We start from the raw sequence: 17,896 nt of genomic DNA, 5'->3' as shown, positions 1-17,896 counted from the left end.
TTGAAGCTCGTGATCTTGACTTTTATGGCACTAAAATATTTACTCAGCCTGCCGCCACGTGCTCCTCGGAACGTGGCAGTCACTTTTTTTATATATATATATTAGTGATATAGCCCATCAGCCTACTTTTTTGTGAAGGTTGTAACTGTAGCCTACAACCTGCGCAATACGAAGCCACGCATCAGTTCAGATTCAGATGTAGCCTATGCCTGCAGGTAAATATGCATACAGGCGATGTAGCATATGTGGCACGTGTAAACATAATGCAGCGTATAACATGTTAATAAATATGACATAAATGTGCTGCTCTCTCCTCTCTTTTCTTTTTATCCTCCCACCGGAGTAGCAGCAGGCTGAGCTGAACTTTTTCTTCCGTTCAGTGAACCAAGCGGTACGTACAGTAATTTCCTGACGTCACTCGGCGGCTTCCGCGCTGTCCTCAGATCAGCTGTAGCAGAGCAGGGCGACCCGAGCGGCAGCAGAAGCTACGGCCGGTGGTGGTGTTGGTGTCGGAACCGAGGACGCAAATTAAACCCACGCACAGCCGCTCGAGTGTGGATAAGGAAGGTAGGCACGCACGCTGCTTCTTTTGTATCCCCACTCTTTGCTGAAAGGCACATGTGATAAGAAAACATTGTCACTGATCATAAACAAGGCTTGCGCTGTTGACGCTCACCGGAGGGATGGTCGCCCCTGCAGCCTGCCGTCGGTCCGTCAGCCACGCTGAAACGGATGCTTGAAGTTTGTTCAGTGAAATTTCAATTGGCGTTAAAGCCACTTCGGTGCGAACAGATGTTTTATATTAAGGCGTAATTAAAGCACGACTAGAGTCAGTTAGGTCTAACCAGTTCCGTGAGTGAACCTGTTTGAAAGCTGAAGAATATTGCATGAATATTTTTTTAAAAACCTGTTGCGTTTTTCTTCCTGGAGCCTGTTTGCGCACACTACACACAACATCTGGGCGAATTACTAATCCTCGTCTCTTGTCGTGACTGTCAGTGATGCTGTAACGCGTTTTGCAGTGTAATGTGAGTGTCAGTGTGGAAAATAAGTTTTGTGAAACCTGCGGTAGAAAAGCAGGGTCAGTGAAATCATGCTTTAGATCAGCAGTCAAATACGGTCATTTATCTTAAAAAATTGTCTGTTCTGCCTCCAAATGCGGTTAAAAGACCCGCTTTATCTCACTGAAAAGGTACATTTTATCTCGTCTTTGAAAATGTCACTCTTGCTGATGTTACCAAAGTTATGTCAAGTATATCCCAAACCAGGTAACTAATTAACATGTTTGCATGTTGAATACTGTGGTTGCCTCAGGCTTGGTGTTGAAACAGGCCTCAGCAGCTTAGATAAAGTCATATCAGATAACAGTGACCAGGAGATGTATTTGGTGGTTTGTCATTGTAATTACAGGCAAACCAGTCTGTCTTGACTACATCTAATCTGCCATTCCTCTTGTTCCATGTCCCAAAGGTTGCATTCCTCTTGTCTCCAGAGCTAATGATGATTACATGCACATCACAAGATCCTACAAACTACTGCAGAGTTGAGATGTTCGTCCACAGCAACTGTAACGTGAACAGACCGCTTTTTAGGTTAAAGCTGCCTTTTAATTTAAAAAACAATTTCAAGTCCAAGCCCATTTTTCTTCACAATGTTTGTAGGATTAGAAACATTGCCCAGTTGGTACCATTAAATGCACATTTATCATATCTAACATTTGTGGCCTTCTGTTCCACTAAATACCTGTGAAAAATAATCTACTAAAGGGAAACGTGACGTGAGACAGGAAGTACAGTACCATGCGAGTACATGCTCTGTACAAGCAGTGTGGATCGTGAATTTTCTGGGTGGCCTGTCTCGCCTCAAGCACACGCAGCCCCGTCAGAGAAGGCAAGAGCTGGAGGGGTCAGGGGGCTCTGAACGCTGACCATCTGGCCCTTGGGGGGCTGGTTTCCTCACTGGTTGCCTTTGTTCCCAGCGAACAATTGGGACTTAATCTGGGAGGAGATAAGTAAGGCCCCCGTGACACCACTCCTGCGCTCGGACAGGTTTCCCTCTTTACTCTTGAAGGAGACATCTCTGTCCCGTGCTGCTTTGTGATGGCCGTGAGTTGTTAAGGCAGTGGGCATTTTCTTTGTTCGACTGGAGCATCTTGACCTTTTGTTTCTCGAACAAGAAAATTAAACTGGCTCTGGGAGTACTGCAAGAGATTTGGATATGGTCTTGCTTTAAATGCTTAAAAGTAAAAATGGTTTAAATATTCTGAATTCCGACCTTATAAATGGGTAAAAACGCAGGTTCACTCCTTGTCGTTTTAGCAATTCAAATGAACCAGAGTGAAAATAAGTGACGTGACCCTCAAAAGTAATGACTCATCATTTCTACCATGTCCCAAATACTGTTTTATCATGTTATGATAATGGTCCCCTTTCTGTTTTTGTTTTTTTTTTTTTTTGTCCTACTTGGCAGTTGTTTTCTCACAAACAAGACCTGCTGTGAGGCAAAGAGGTTTTCCAAAAGTGTAACATGTCATTTGTCATATGAAAAAGCTCGACCAAGCTGTGGACAGATGATTATTTCATATCCATTTGTACACAGGGAAATTGTCACCAAGGTAACAGATTGATTTATTTTCTCTCATTGCTCCCTGGCTATCATTTGGAGCATGAGTCCTCTTTTTTTCTGTTTGTGCTTCGTGTTTGCTTAGTTGGCCCTCAGTGTTTCTATTTTATATTTTCCTGGTGAGGAAGTAGAGGACGCACGTTCATCTGAAACCCAGCATTTTTCATTCACTTGTTACGACTGTTATGACAAGTTAGCGTTTGATAGACGGCTCAGATTTGTGTTGGGTGTCATAACAAAAGGGCATACATAACAACTGATTACCAATCCAGTCAGTAAGAAAGAGGTGTCAGCTTCTGCTGTGGCTTCAGTTAGCTACAGAAACATAGAATTTTCAAGTGTGATCACTGATGAAAAATCTGTCACTTAAAGCGCCCTCGCGGATCATTTCCAATACGAGTTTAGATCACAAAAACACCACTGGGACTGGTCTGAAAAGCAGGCAGATGTTTCTCTTGATCCTTTCAGATCCTTTCAGATTGTAGGCCTTTCTGATCCTTAGTGATCTACAGATGGCACGAGGGACAAAATCCCAACTAGAGAGATCAGCTCTATTGTTTCACACTTTTTTTTGGAGCATGATGTAAGAGGACCTACTAAACAAGTGGTCCTCAAAATAGCCATCATTCATCCAACTGCTGAAGCAGGAGTCAGGAGCAAGTTTCAGAATTGCTTTTGTGGCCCATGCTTATGTCAGCATGGACAGATGGTTGTTTTGTGTCATCACCACACATCATATGATTTGAAACACCAATTTACATAGCAATGGTGCAAGTAGTATTTAGATAATTTAAAAACTAGCAATACCACAGTGCAAAAATACTCAATTGTAAGTCTTGTGTTAAAAATCTTTATCAAGTAAAAGTACATCAGTAAGTGATATCAGCAAGATGTATCAATTAAAACGTATTTATTCTGAAAATAAAGTCTCTATATTATGATTTATCATAATATTTTAATATTATTACAGTTGCATTAATGTCTAAGCAGCATTTTAATGTTGTAACTCGGGGAGGCGTTGCTAATTCTAACTGTCTCATATATAGTGTTGTGTATAATCTGGACGGATGCATCATATTTCATGTTAAGGTCACATATTTTGTGTATAAAATACTAATCTGCAATGTGGGTTTGTAAGTAACTCTCAGATAAATGTAGTAGAGCAGATTACAAGAGTAATCAAGTAACATCAAATGGAAATACTGAAGTAAAGTGTAAGTACCTTAAAATTAAATACATTTTTTTAAGCATAGTACTTGAGTAAATGTACAAGCACTGCCACTCTTTTAATTCCACCACCTTCAAATAATAACAGAGATTTTAGACAAATCTGGAGCAGATCATATGTTTAAGCCAAACAAATCACATAGAAATGCTGTATTCAATGCACTCCTCTGCCAGATTATTTATGATTGTTATTATATAAAGATTTTTTTTATTGCTTTATCAGTGTAGACGTTCAGTTATGTCAATTATGACTACCTTGCTGCTTATCTGCAGAGCCAAGTGTGTTCTGCATGGATGCTTGTGAACTTTTAACTTGTCCTTTTTTTACTGAGGGTCAAGAACTCCAGGAACACCGTGTTTGCTTGTAGAGTCTATAAAGGTAGGGTCAGGTTTTTATGTTGTTCTTTCTGTATCAGGAAGTCAGATTAATATGTAAGATTAGTTTCTCTTCATTTGAAGAGCTTGCTTAATTGAGTGTGTATCTTGAGCCGCTCATCCCTCCTAAATTACATTTCTGTGATGTTTTGCTTCTTGCTGTTTTGTCCATATGACTTCCATTTTGTGCATTTTAGAAGGTGGTCGTCTTCTCCTGAATTGGACTTTTAAGTGTCCAAACTCCTCTCAAAAATGCAGCATGAAAGAGGAGGGAGGGCAAACACAGATAAGGTCTGCAGAGGAGCAGGGGAGGCTGAGGACAAGAAGTGATGGGAGAGGAGGTTAAAACAGATGTGGGAGTGATGAAGAGGGAAACAAGGCAGCTGGATGCAGACAAAAAGATACAGATACAGTGCAACACGTTTTATCCAAATGTCACGTTTGTTGCTTTGGCTGGTTTAGTGAATGGACTTGCAGTAAGGGTGGAGTGTGCACAGAGTGGAGCAAAGAATGTGAGACAAACTGTACGTACTGTATGAAGGTGCATGACACAGTCGACAATTGGATCATTAAAGCCAATCTCACAAAGGCCTGTGCCCCTCCCCCGGCTGAACGGAGATGTCAAAGGTCTTTGACCTCTTCCATTTATGTGCATTGATCCCTCTGGTGGGGGTGGGGCTTCCTCCTCAAAGCCCTCCACCGTCAGCTGTTATATCTTAGTTTCACCTGCAGGAAATGGCACAATTATTTCATTATGATTTATTTTATTTTTCTCAATATTTTTTTTTATCTTTTTGAGCCATCTACTGTCTTCTCTTTTTAATGTTTAAAACTAGCTTCTAGCCATATTGCATGTAGAGTGTCTTCATGCCTTGAATCGATTTGTCGATCAAGAAAATTAATCAGCTTTATTAATCGATTAATCGCTGTCATCATTGATTAATCATTCATTTTATTTGAGTTAATTCCTGGCTTTACTGTACTTTTCACTAACTCTTCCAATGTAAAGCACATTTTAAACAGATTGAACTTAATTCTTTTTTTTTATTATTTTACCTTGAATCAACAGAAAAGTCCCATTACTACTTGTTCTTTCTTATATGAGCACAGATGCTGCATGTGTTCACCTCACACTCATCAGCTTACATACGTAGCTTAATTGTGTCTGACCATGAATTTGTGCTGCTGGGTGCGGGTCCTCTTCACACCTCTGCATTTATGGCCTGCTCAGGAGTGAAGGGGAAGGGGAAAGGTTGTGAGGATGAAATTCCTCCAAGCTAAAACATTCCTTTCTGCCTCGCAGCCTTACAATGTGGCATTTAGTGATGGATGAAAGGAACTTACAATCAGGAAAGTAGGACATGCAATATGTAGGAGTACAGCCAAAAAAGACTGGCCTGAACATCCTGCTCTTTGTTGCAAGGGAGGCGTGTGATACTAATTGTGTGTGTGTGTGTGTGTGTGTGTGTGTGTGTACATTTATGCATGAGTGGAACACAACCCTGGTAGATGGCACTTCCTGCTGTCCTGTTAGTTATCTCTGATTCTTCAATGCAGTACAGGTTCTTATCTGTCACTGCTGGATCTTCTGGTTGACTAACCAAAAAACTCGGTGAACCCAAACCCATGTTTATCTAAGCACTCTGTCTCTATAAAAAAATAATGATACTTGGTCCTATTCGTGCAGCTCTTTTCATGGCACTGTTACATTTTATGAAGGCATCTAAATGCAAAGCTTAAACAGTCAGAAGGAGTTAAAAGCTCCAAAGTTGAAATAGCTCTCTGACGGAAATGGATGGAACTTATCTGGACGTGGAACTCAAGTTGTTCGTCAGGAAGCGTGTCCGGAGCCAAAGGGCCAAAGCGCTAGTGCATCGGTGTGTTAGCAGGGGGAATGGCAGCCATATCAAGATGAAGGAGGAATTTCAGTCTTTTGTTCCTTGAGTGGAATTCTTGGATTTGCATCAGCTATAAACAACCAAGGCTAATAAGTTTGTGAGTCCTTCCTTCGTGCCTCGCATCACCGCAGAATTATGGCATAAAGTAGTGTTCCTTCTTTGTTTTGTTTTTTTTTTCAATCTCTTGGATCTTGGATTTTCCTTTTTTTTTTTCTTTTTTTTTTGCGGGCTCCGTTTCATCAATGTGAGCTCATGAAGAGCAAAGTGTGCATGCAGCTCCGTGGAGAGCACTTAGTAATAATATATGCTCATTCCTATCATTGAAACCTGGAAAGCATCCAGGTGAGAATCCCTTCTCGCACACTACTGTTGTGGAACAGTGTGTTCTCACAGGGTGTACTCCTGAATCCCCCCACCCCCACCCAATGCACAGATGCCAGCCCCAGTGGAACAGTACCTGCGGCCAGAAATGACTGCTTGCAGCTTACATGTTCTTATTAAAGAGTACAGTGTGTGCTGTACCACAGGCTGGATCACAGAGCGACGGTCTGATGGAGAGCTAATGGTTTTTAGGTTGAACATCATTGTTTGGCCTTTTTTTAAATAATGTTTGAATCATTCAACTATTTTGTTTCTATCTATTGCTTAACATGGCAGTTAGAGACACTAATGTTCATCCTCTTTTTATTATTTTACTTTTAATCCCTGACAACTACTGCATTTATTTCAAAAATCCTCTCTAGATAATGAAATATCACAACTTGTGTGAGACAGCTGGAGGGTTACTGAGTTATTACAATATGTATTTAAACAGCCTACTGTTAGTCTTGTTACATATTAGTGATAGTTAAACGATTTTGTGCTTGTGTCTAGATTTATTCTCATTTTAACTTTTACTTTTGATAGATCAATAACTGTGATAAATTTTATTGCAGTTCAATCTGATGCATGTGCTTACATGTAAATAGTGTTGTTTCTGTGATGGAGCAGGATACGTGCTAAAAAAAACAGCTGGAATCACTCAGGCTTGAAGCCAGATTTCTAAATTAACACAGCAGCATCGTTGCCTTTGCCTACCATACTGTCCCAAAATCTCCCTGCCCACACACACAGGGACACACACACACATCAACCCTCTTCATATTGAAGCACAAGGTCAGCGTGTGTTGATGCTGCCAGGGTTTGTGGGGGAGAGGGCTCTGTAGCAGAAGGCTTTTCCATAGGCTGTCACAGACTGTCCAAGGCTACGGTGACCAAGACCCAGCCCTCTGCTGCGAGGACTCAACGTTCCTCTGTGGCAAGGGAGGTCATTCTCTCTTTTTTCATTCTCCCTTTTCATTTTCTCTGAGTGTACATCTGAAGCTCATAAAAAAAACTCCATAGAAAAGTCTTTTATTTGCACGCAGTCCTTTTCTTAAAGCATCATACAAATGACAGAAAATCCCTGAATACAAGATTGGGGAAACATGACGAAGGCAGATTCCACACAGGTAATGAAGGATTACTGAATTGTTAAAAATGAACCTGCTGTGAATCATGTGTCATATGACCTTTGTAATAAACTCCTCTAAACCCAGTTTGAATAACTGATTTTAGGGTAGCAATTTTGTCTCTACCATCAGCATTAAAAGTCAGAAGAAGGGAATATCTTCTGGGAGAATGAAGTTCGTCCTTCAGTAGATTGACTGGAGAGAATCTTTGTATCTCTTGTCATTGAGACAATATGTCCGTTTTACCTTTAAATTATGTCTCATATCCCGTCATCTGTTTTGCTTCAATTTTTTCCCCAATGCAGAGAAAACTTCCACAATCTCATGCTTTGATGGGAAAAATATAAAGCACATTACCTGCAAATAGTCTCTCCCTATCTGTCTTTATGATAAGAGCAGCACGACCACATTAGAATACTGAAGCCACACTGTGATGAGGTGATCCATTTGGGTTGTGTTTTTGTCCCCTTTCTGTAAACTGAACAAGACAAAATACGACCTTAGTTACTGCAAGCAGAAATCCTGCCCTTTAAACATTTTTGTACAGATTAAACAAACAAGATACAAAGTGTAAGTTAAATATCTTTAGTGATGTTTGTGGATGGATTTTGTTACGTTTGAACAGAGCTGGGCTTGCACTCTCCCTTTACTTCCAGTCTTTATGCTACAATAATCTCATCTGCTGCTGAAACTGAAGCCCATGCACAAGCCCAGATTAAATGGGGAATGCTATCCAACAAGACAAAAAAGCAACAACATCTAGTTTGGACAAATAATGTGCATACTTTGGAGCAGGGCTGAAGTGAAATGGCCCACTTATCCATTAGTTTAAGCAACATGGCTGAACAGATAGAATGGTCCCATACCATTTTCCCTTCTCGATACCGATTCTAACACCTCAACTGGAAAAGAACATACATTATATTCGTTAACAGCTGTACTCTACTAGCACTGTAAGTATGTGATAGGGTTCTTCTCATTGAATGGCTTGGCTCAGGTTAAATCCTTTGTAAAACATGGACAAATTCATGAAGGGAATTAAGGCCATTGTGCTTTTGTTTATTATCTAGTTTGACGGTCACTCATAACTGCAAAAGAACACAAATATGACCATATGGAATGACACATGCTTGAAGTTATACATGTTGTTTGCCATTTATGGATATGAGCGAATTGCCTACAGGTGGACAGGTTACTGCTGAAAACTATCAGGGTCCCGTTTTGGGTAATAAAGTGGACTACCGTATTCACTGATACCCAATCCAGCATTTTAATCTGTCTTGACGGTTTTGCTGTTACGGATATCAATATTGAAGTATTCAAAAAAATTTTATTGCTTTGTGCCTGAGTGCCTTATTAGTCATTATTTCTGCCTGGTAGACCATGTTGTCCAAGGAGTTCTGTCTGAACTGTCACATCTGCCAGTTGGTAAAGTATCTCATCTCTCAGAGGGATCAGTGCAGGATGAAGTGCACCAGACCTGAATAGGTTTACTGTCACTTTTTCTCATCAGCAAGGTTTGTGCGTGGGGTCAAGCCCTCAACAAAGGATGGCCCTGCTTCCATTGTCCTATTAAGACAAAAAGCGTCCTGCTGATGCTGTGGCTCTTGCCAGAGTAAGGAGGACTGATGGGATTTAAGTGTGGGTCCTGTCACCGACGGCAACCTGGTGGTTATTAATCGGGAGGGTGGGGGGTGAAGGAGAAGATGTGCCAAAGAGTGGCGGGGGTGGGGTGCTGCTGATGCAGCAGTACCGCCTGGGGTCAGGAAGAGGGGGCATGATGGATACAGCTGATCGCCCGGTAAGGAAGTTTAGAGGGAAAGGGGAGGAGGCTCCTTCGTCGGGACATTAAGAAGCCTCTTTGTCACAGTGTCACTCAAATGGATTCAAGGTGGCTGAGACTTTTTTCAGGGAGGAAAAGAAAGGAGAAGTCCTATTGTGAAATGTGGGTCTCTCTCTGGATGCCTGATAAACACAACAGACCTCTTTCTTATGTCCTCTCCATGAGAGCTCCTGCATGGCTAAATTGAGTTAGTGTGTCAGCTGTGGGAACTTTTCAGACAGGCACTTTGACTGAACTTTGAGTGGATTGCCTCTCTTTTGTATCTGTGTCTTTTATGTGTATTCCTTTATCTAGAAAATAGTTAAAGGTATCCAAAATATTTAGTAATGATCCTTAGACACAGACTAAAGGGGTCTTTATCTTAAACTTTTCTTCAGTGTTTCCAATGAACAATCAGGATGGGGCTGCAGCTAGGCTATGGCTGTTTTCATTGTGGATTAATCTGCTAATTTGTTTCACATGTAATGAATTAATTGTCTCTAAAATGTCAGATGGTAGTGGAAAATGTCCACCTCGGTTTCCTTCTTTCAAATATCTTGTTTACCCCAGTCAGCAGTTCAAAACCCAACGATATTCAGTTTACTATTTCAAAAGAATAAGCAGAGAATCATCTGAGAAGCTCAAACTAGCAAATGTTTTGCTTTTTTCTTGTTAAAAAGGTTTAAATGATTAACTGAAAATAGCTCCCAGTTAATTTTCTGTCAACTGATTGACTATTGTTTCCCGAGTAAATAAGGAGCACAAAGATTCCAAAGATAAATTAATTATGAATTAATTTTTGGTTGGGTTTAAATTGATATTATCTAATATTTTCCCATTAGCACTGAATTACATTGCTGTTTAAAAGAAATCTTCTTGAAACAATCAGAAAAATATTGGGAATTTACTTTTGTTACATGTTTTTTGTCAGACACATTTTTCAGGTTTTGGTATTGGCACCAAAATTAAGCTTGATCTTGACAAATGTCAAACAGTACCAAGTACTGCCAATGTATTTTAAATTTATGCCGAACTGGTCATTGTTTCTGAAATCCCCCCCATTATTATCAAATGTTCAGCACCTCAGTTTGACTGACATGTGATGTGGAGGCAGGGTGGAGTGCAGCTCCTGGAAACAGAACCTGACCCCTTTGCTAGTCCTGTCATCTGATAAGAGCCAATGTTTTGATAGTGTTGGCCCTCTCAACGTGATCCATGGTTCTCCATTTACACCCCATAACAAATAGGGCTGTCTAAACAGCAGTTTATTGCCAGGACAAGGCCTGGTCAATCATCATCATCATCCTCATCTACTCTGGGATGAGCCATTAAGTGTGGACCAGATGTTAGAAGAAGCCATGCTGGTGATGGAGGATTATTGTCTATTTTAAAATAGGATAAAATACAGGCTAGAAATAAGGAGCTGTTGAATAAGTTAATTAATGTGCAATAAACTTAATATTACCATTTTTAAAATTTCATCATTTCAATTAAGGGATTATTTTTACAATCTTCCAATCTACAGACAATGCATTTGCCAAGTTAAGATCTTGCTCGTGTTTGAAGTTTTTTTCTCCTTCCCTCATCTTGCCCTTTACCATTGACCGGTGTTTGACCACTGCCACTGACAGCTTTACAGTATGAAATAGAACTCATTGTTGTCTTATTCAATATGGCTTCCCTGAATAAGTCCATAAATGCATTAGGGTCCTGTGTCTCTCCCTCTTGTTCAGACTTAGGTGAACTGGCGTTCAACCCAGCAGCATTGTAAAATGCAGATTGGGTTCACTGACAGGCCTTCCATTTTATTACACAGTCATGAACAGCATTGTAAACTGTCACTCGTCCTTCGCTTTCAATCACTTACTCTATCAGAGATAACAGGCATCGGACTGGTCTCTCAGTGAAGATATTTCACCTTTGCAAAAGGATAAAATTGGAACGAAATGTATAAAATCACCACGATAACACAAAACATTTCAGATATCTCTTGTCCAGTTGCATTGTTTTGGTAAGCTGTCTCAAAAAAATGAGTTGGTATTCTGAGTTGAGCTTAAAGAGTTAATTGATTATTCAGTCGGAAAATCTCTATTTTGCTGACTGATTAATTGTTCCAGTAATTTTCCAAATAAACATGCCCAAATTATCTGGCCTCAGTTGTTAAATATTTGCTGCCTGTGCATGTCATACATGTTAGTAAATTGAACTGGGTTTCATGCAGTCGGTTTTCATTGGGCATTTGGTGCATTCTCACCATTTTGTTGCATTTTATAGACAAAACACGTGATTTATCAAGAAAATAATTAGCTGCATTCCTTTGATCATAGTCTTAGTCTTCTTCTTTAGAGTTTAGAGTTCTTCAGACTGACTCCCCTTTCACTTTCCAAACACCCAAAAGACTGCACTAATTTCATCTATATTAACTGAAACTCCACCAAAATGTACACACAACTAGTACAACTTGTTTGGCACAAAAGTGAAGACTGTCTTCTTAGTAATATGCTGGGATATTGATTATAATGTATACCATCATTTCACTGTAAACAACTTGCGTAAAATGTTGAATTAACTACTGTATCTTTGACAAGGCTTGTTTTCCCATCTGTGTTGCCTCAGATATCTGTTTGGTACTCCTGTGCCATTAAATGATGCTGGCCTTTGTCTGTGCCTGAGATTTAGTTTAAGGTTAAATACCTTGCCCTTAAACTCATCCGCTGGGCCAGAGTGTGTGGCAAGGTCACCATTCAAATCAGCCTAGTGTTAACACAAAGCCTGTTTGTCCCCTAATGAATTAGTGCTACAGTTCGTCGGCAAGTCACTACGCCACCATCCAGTCCCTCGCGGGCCTTCCCAGCCCTGCTGCCCTTTCACACGCACCCCCTGGCCACTAATTTTGAAATGAGTTTTATAACTGGACAGTAAACTTCCAGTGGCTTAATGATGATGACTTCTTCATGTGCCCAAATGCTCCTTTTGTCCACCCCTCCTGAAGCCTGGGACCCTGCCCCCGTTCCCTCTGGTCACACCAGGTCTTAAACCCTGGTTCACCCCACTTTATAGTTCCACAGATAATCCCCTAGAACACACACACACACACACACACGCACGCACTCACACACACACACACACACACACACACCCTCAGGCTATTATCTCCACTGAGCCCTGCTCTGTCTCCTTCTCCCTCTCTTTCTCTCTGTTGCTGCCGACTTCAGCAATGGCATTCAGCTGGAATGTTTGCCTTTGTTTGTGTGGCCCACTGGAAAGCCACGAATGACCTTAGCTCATCTGCTATCCTCACTAGCACCGATTTGCACTTCAGGGCCCAGCAGGTAGTCCCGTGAAGCGGGAGGAGGGGGGTTTTCGAAGAAGGCTGTGGAGCTTTTATAAGGAAATTAGAGTCATGGACTGCCACCCGGATAGTAAACAGCAGTGCGAGTCCTGACACCCTTGGCGTCAGGTAGCCCACATGAAGTGGGTAGAAAAGGGAATTTTGTTGCGGGAATTTTCACATGGTGACAAAGTTTTCTTGTTTTGTTTTTGACAGTTGAGCTACAGGATTGTTTTCTTATTATAAGAGTCAGACGTGCTAATCAGCACCTTGCTTGCTGTACTTCCTCCCCATCTGATACTGATGAATTGTCAGTTGAACCTCAGATGCAGAAGATTCTTTTCAGTATCAGAGCCTCAACCTGCCATGTTGAGTAACCAGGAAGCCATTCTTGTGCGTTTTGTTAGGTAGGTCACCTACTCCAAATTGCTGTCATGTTTTGCTGAGTCAGCTAAGACACAGCTGTGACACTCCTCTGGGAATCCTAAGAGAGGAAGAACCCTTTCTCCCCCTACATTTAAGAAACTCAAGCCCAAGATCTCCCAGAACCCCCCACAGCTAATCATGTGACTCGTCTTTCCTCAGGTGGCGGTGGCAGGGATACTTCCCCTTTGTAAGGGACTTTAGCAGGAGCTCAATGCAGCGGTGAAGGATGGGCTTGGGGGCGGGCAAGCATTCAATCCACACCCTTTTGTTTTTTTGCACAGTGTCTTTTGAGGCCAAAGAAAATGCTGGGTTTACTCATTATCTCCATTTTAAATGGGCTATTTAAGACAGGCCATGTCAAAGTCAGGGGCTTAGAGATAAATCATACTGACAGCTCTTTTCCCCCAGTTGAACTTGTGCTTACGCTGGTGGAACATTGTAGAGATTGATAACTGCACTCAAATGATAATATTTCTGTCACTTAAAAATGTCGAATATAATCCAAGGCTCAGCTTGAGGTGTTGCTTGTGGATCCCGTGTGTGGTCTAAATCAGCAATAGGCGGACAAATTTCACAGTCAAACTCAAGCCCGGTGTTTAGACAAATGTGGTTGATTGAGAGAAATGAGTGCATGAAAGTCCCGAAAGGACTAATGGAGGCCCTGATTGGCTCGCGTGGTGGTTTACAGCAGCACTCACACTGACTGTGGCCTAATATAACCATTGGAGAGGAGGTGAGAAGAGCTGCACACAACTTGATTAAAACAACTGTTGACTGTGTCTGTGGTAATGAACTGGAACATCAGTCGCACTCACCAGTGAAGCAAGAAACCTGGACCAGTTAAAAAGAGATGTTTATAGTTAGAGGATTCATTGCATTTGTTACAGTATTTGCTATTATATCTATATATTTATATTTAGCATTTTTAAATGTTTGGTAAAATTTACAGAAAACTTAACTCTCAATGGATCTAATCAGCTAATATGAGGCAAAGTGCTGGTATTAAAGAACTGGAAACTGCCATAGTAAATGGTGAGTGCATCTTCCCAGCCACCAAGTACACGTGAGTTTACTCAGACCTACTATTTACCTGACAAATTCTTGCTGACTTCACTTGGCACTAATTAGTCTGCAGGAAAACAGGCACAGAAGCCCTCCAGGGAGCCGTACAATTCCTAACTTTATACATGAAAGGGTGTTTATCCCTGTGAGAAACACAGTGTAAGCTTGGCCATATGCAGTTAGACTTGACAGTCTGAAAGCTGGTCGTGTATACCACTAAAGGTGAGAAAATTTTTAAGTACGCTAAGAATTTCAGCAACAATGAGTAGAAAAAAAATAAAGATTTTAAAATGTAGCTTGTGATTTTGAACTGTAAACCCTTATTGTATAAACTACAAGGAAAATGGACTTCGTTAGTCGTATATGTTGAAGTAACTTTGAGATTTTTGCTCAGATTCTGTAGACATGCGTGTTTAGGCAGTGATGTGAAACACACCTAACTTCACTTACTTACAGTGTGGTCACTCTTGAGCCCCTTTTGGGTATTTCCTGTAAATGAACAGCCTCTCCACAGCAGCACTGATCACTAGGCATTAATGACATTCAATCCCTAACATCTGCCTGTGCCTGTTGATTTGTGGTACATTTCTGTTTATTTATTTTGACCAGATGAGCACCCTGGTATTTATAGCCGGAGTAAAAGCCCAGAGTGGGGTCAATCCTGGGCAAAGCTACGAAGACAAAATGCTCTAGTTGACCTGATGTTTTTGTCCCCATTTTGCTGGTGACTGATTCTCCTGGCTTTTAATTGGCCCCCAATTTAAAATAAAAGAAAAAAGAAAAAAAAAGTTGGGTGTGGGAGCCAGAGAAGTGAACATGAGAGTGAAAGTCTGATGCTACCACCACCACTGCACTTTTCAGAACATGAAAACTTCCACTTGACACAGTGCCCACAGCGGATGGATGTCTTGGCGTGCTGGGGGTCACGCGTGGCAGGACGCCGTGGATGTGTGACTGCAGGGAAATACATGGCTTCTTCATTGTGCCCCCCCACCTACTCACCCACACACACACACACATACACAGCTCTGCAGGCCTCCAAGAGCATCTGTCACCACAGGGGGTCAGCAGGGCTAAGATGAATGAGCCCCCGGTGGATTCCCTCCCTCCTTGGCAAATGGCACAGGACGGAGGAGGGCATAGGGGACTAGGGGGAGGGGTCTGTGGATATGTGTGTGTGCATGTTTGTTTGCATGTGAGTGAGAGAGAGAGAGAGAGAGAGAGAGAGAGAGAGGGAGGGTTTCTGCTGTATGGAGGGGAAAAGTGGGATTCCCATTTCTTTCTACAGAGTATCATGACAAAGGTGACTTGAGACATACCAGAGAAGAGTGAAATTCCATATGCTGCCTGGATACACATTTTTACACGGGGATTTATTATCTGAAATGGACTATATCTGAAGAGAAAAAAGCTTCACGATTGGGATTTACTGCATTTGATTTGGATTTGAAAGGTTCATCCACCGGTCGAGTAGTCATGCAAGGTACAGGAGAAGGTTTTAAACTGCTTGTTGAGTGTCACATGTGACCCTGAAGTAGCATTAATGAGATGGGCTTTTAGCACCTAATTTAGGGAATATGGAGAATGTTTGTCTTTTTTTTTCTTTCTTTCTTTCTTTCTCATTTCTCACCCCATCCCCCTTTCTCTCATGTTTGATGGGCAGTGTCTTTTCACCACAGGTTTTCTAATGTTAAGAGTGTGTTGAGCTCTTTCCCGCATATCAGCTATTGGTATGGAATTTAAATGTTAAAAGCATAACAATGAGGTAAAAACAGTTAAGATATTTATCAAATTTTCGTTAACATTTTTTCTGTAACCGAGGTGTAAAGAAAAGAAAATAGTCGCTAGGTAGCTTTAATGTAATCAAAGGCTGCATTAATTTTAGTTACCTTTAATTAGCTAGTTTTTAACAATTGCTAAGGGTCAAGTTTAACTGTAACTTGTTACTGTATGGACAGTATCAACATTTTCCTAACTCCTTTCCCAGTTATTTAAATGCCATAAAAAACAGTGAAAGGATTTCTTCACATTTATTTTGGCTTTGACTGGAAGAAACCGGGGTTAAGTGGGGAAATAAATTTAATCCTGCCTCTCTGCCTCTATTGTAAACACTGTAATGCAATTATGCAGCTGAGGGAGAAACAAAAGAAGGACTGGAGAGAAAGAAAAGTTAAAAGTAAGATTAGCTTATTTGGATAGATGATTATCTAAAAAGAAATGTTTAGGATAAATGTGTGTTATATGATGTTTAATTTATAGTGTGTGACTTAAGTAAAGATTTTAATCACAGCAGCCAAACCAAAATTGTGACGATTGGCACAAATTAAAGCAATTACAGAAAATTTCAAGAATATGAACACACATGCTAGATTACTAAATTCTAGTTCTTAAATTTTGTGTGTACTGTTGTTGGTTTACAGCAACCGACAGTGCTAACTGCTGTATTTTAAATCTTCATAACTCATATTTAACAAACCGATCAAATAAGCAAAGGTGCTTTTTGAAAAAAGGTCACAGCACTTTTGATTAGTCTTTAATGTAAAATCGATTACTGCACAGATGGCAGCTGACTGTTACAGAAAAGTATTTTCACAGTGTTAATGGATTCATTTAAAGATACTCAAATAAGATACTCAGTCAGCGGTCTAATCTGTTTTCTGCGTTAATGAAATCTTTCCTATCTTTATATACACATGTATTGTACATAGGTTGCCAAAAGAACATATGAATGATTTACACATGTTGGGTGTGTGCATGCACATGCAGTTGCACTTGCATTAGAAAGTGCTTGCACGACATGTGTGCATCTTTGACTGAATTTCTCTTAAATCCAGTCTGGTGGAGAAAGTAAACCGGTATGTAAGCTTAAACTGTACCACAAACGTCTTTCCTGGTAAAACAGGACCTTGTTAAGCACCTCGGGCTGGGCTCATGCTGGAGTCTAGGTTTACGGCTCCTTCGTCTTCATCTCTTGGGCTATCTGGGTCTCCTTCTGTTTTGTCTACCCTTCACGATGAGATAAGCATCAAAATATTTCAAGACTGCTCATTGGGTAATTAGCAGAGTGGGAGACCTTTGGTTGAGATTCTTTCCTTTGTGGGAAAAACCAGTGTATGAAATTGTGTCATGTCAGAATAGCACATTTCACATAATCAGAGCTATATTGAATTCTGACAGTTGTTCTGTCCTTCTGTTTTAAACAATATTTTCAGTAAGTAATTCGGGCACTCAGATGGTAAATGAGTACAGGTTTCTGACATATTGACATTTTAAACTCTTTTGTTTGAGTGGCTGTATTAAGCTGGCTAATCATTCACAAAATAAGGTCCAGTGTGATGATTGAACAGAAGTTGAACCAGTTTATGTACACTTGTAATTTGAAGGACTTGGACCCCAGACCAGCCTCCCTCCTACAGAAAAGCACCACACAGTTTGACGTGATGACGCCATAGATTGTGACAGTGTTTCGTAGGGAACTTTGCTTATGTTCTATCAGAGCCTGAGTGGTTAAACAATACTTTGTCAAAGGGTCAAAGTAACGGGCAGATCCATTCAGTTTGGAGGGACTGTGTGTAGTGAGTGCAGTTACAAACTAAAACACCCAAAATAGCCACAGGGCCTTGGTATCGCGTAACGCCTTTTT

At 40.8% G+C, this 17,896-nt stretch overlaps 1 protein-coding gene across 5 annotated transcripts in view; it reads left to right on the top strand.

Annotated features, from left to right (window-relative positions):
• The window catches only part of greb1l (GREB1 like retinoic acid receptor coactivator), a 40,276-nt gene continuing 22,380 nt past the window's right edge, over positions 1-17,896 (top strand). For 3 of the 5 annotated variants that reach the window (XM_046408517.1, XM_046408515.1, XM_046408513.1), the window contains exon 1: positions 15,476-15,736. The gene's annotated coding sequence lies outside the window, so the exon portion shown is untranslated. Of the gene's footprint in view, positions 216-346; positions 568-15,474; positions 15,737-17,896 lie in introns of those variants that run through there. The other 2 variants (XM_046408514.1, XM_046408516.1) reach the window with 2 other exon arrangements.

The sequence above is a fragment of the Scatophagus argus genome, chromosome 13 (genome assembly GCF_020382885.2).
Source record: "Scatophagus argus isolate fScaArg1 chromosome 13, fScaArg1.pri, whole genome shotgun sequence".
Taxonomy (NCBI): domain Eukaryota; kingdom Metazoa; phylum Chordata; class Actinopteri; family Scatophagidae; genus Scatophagus; species Scatophagus argus.
This window is presented reverse-complemented; position numbering and strand designations above follow the sequence as displayed.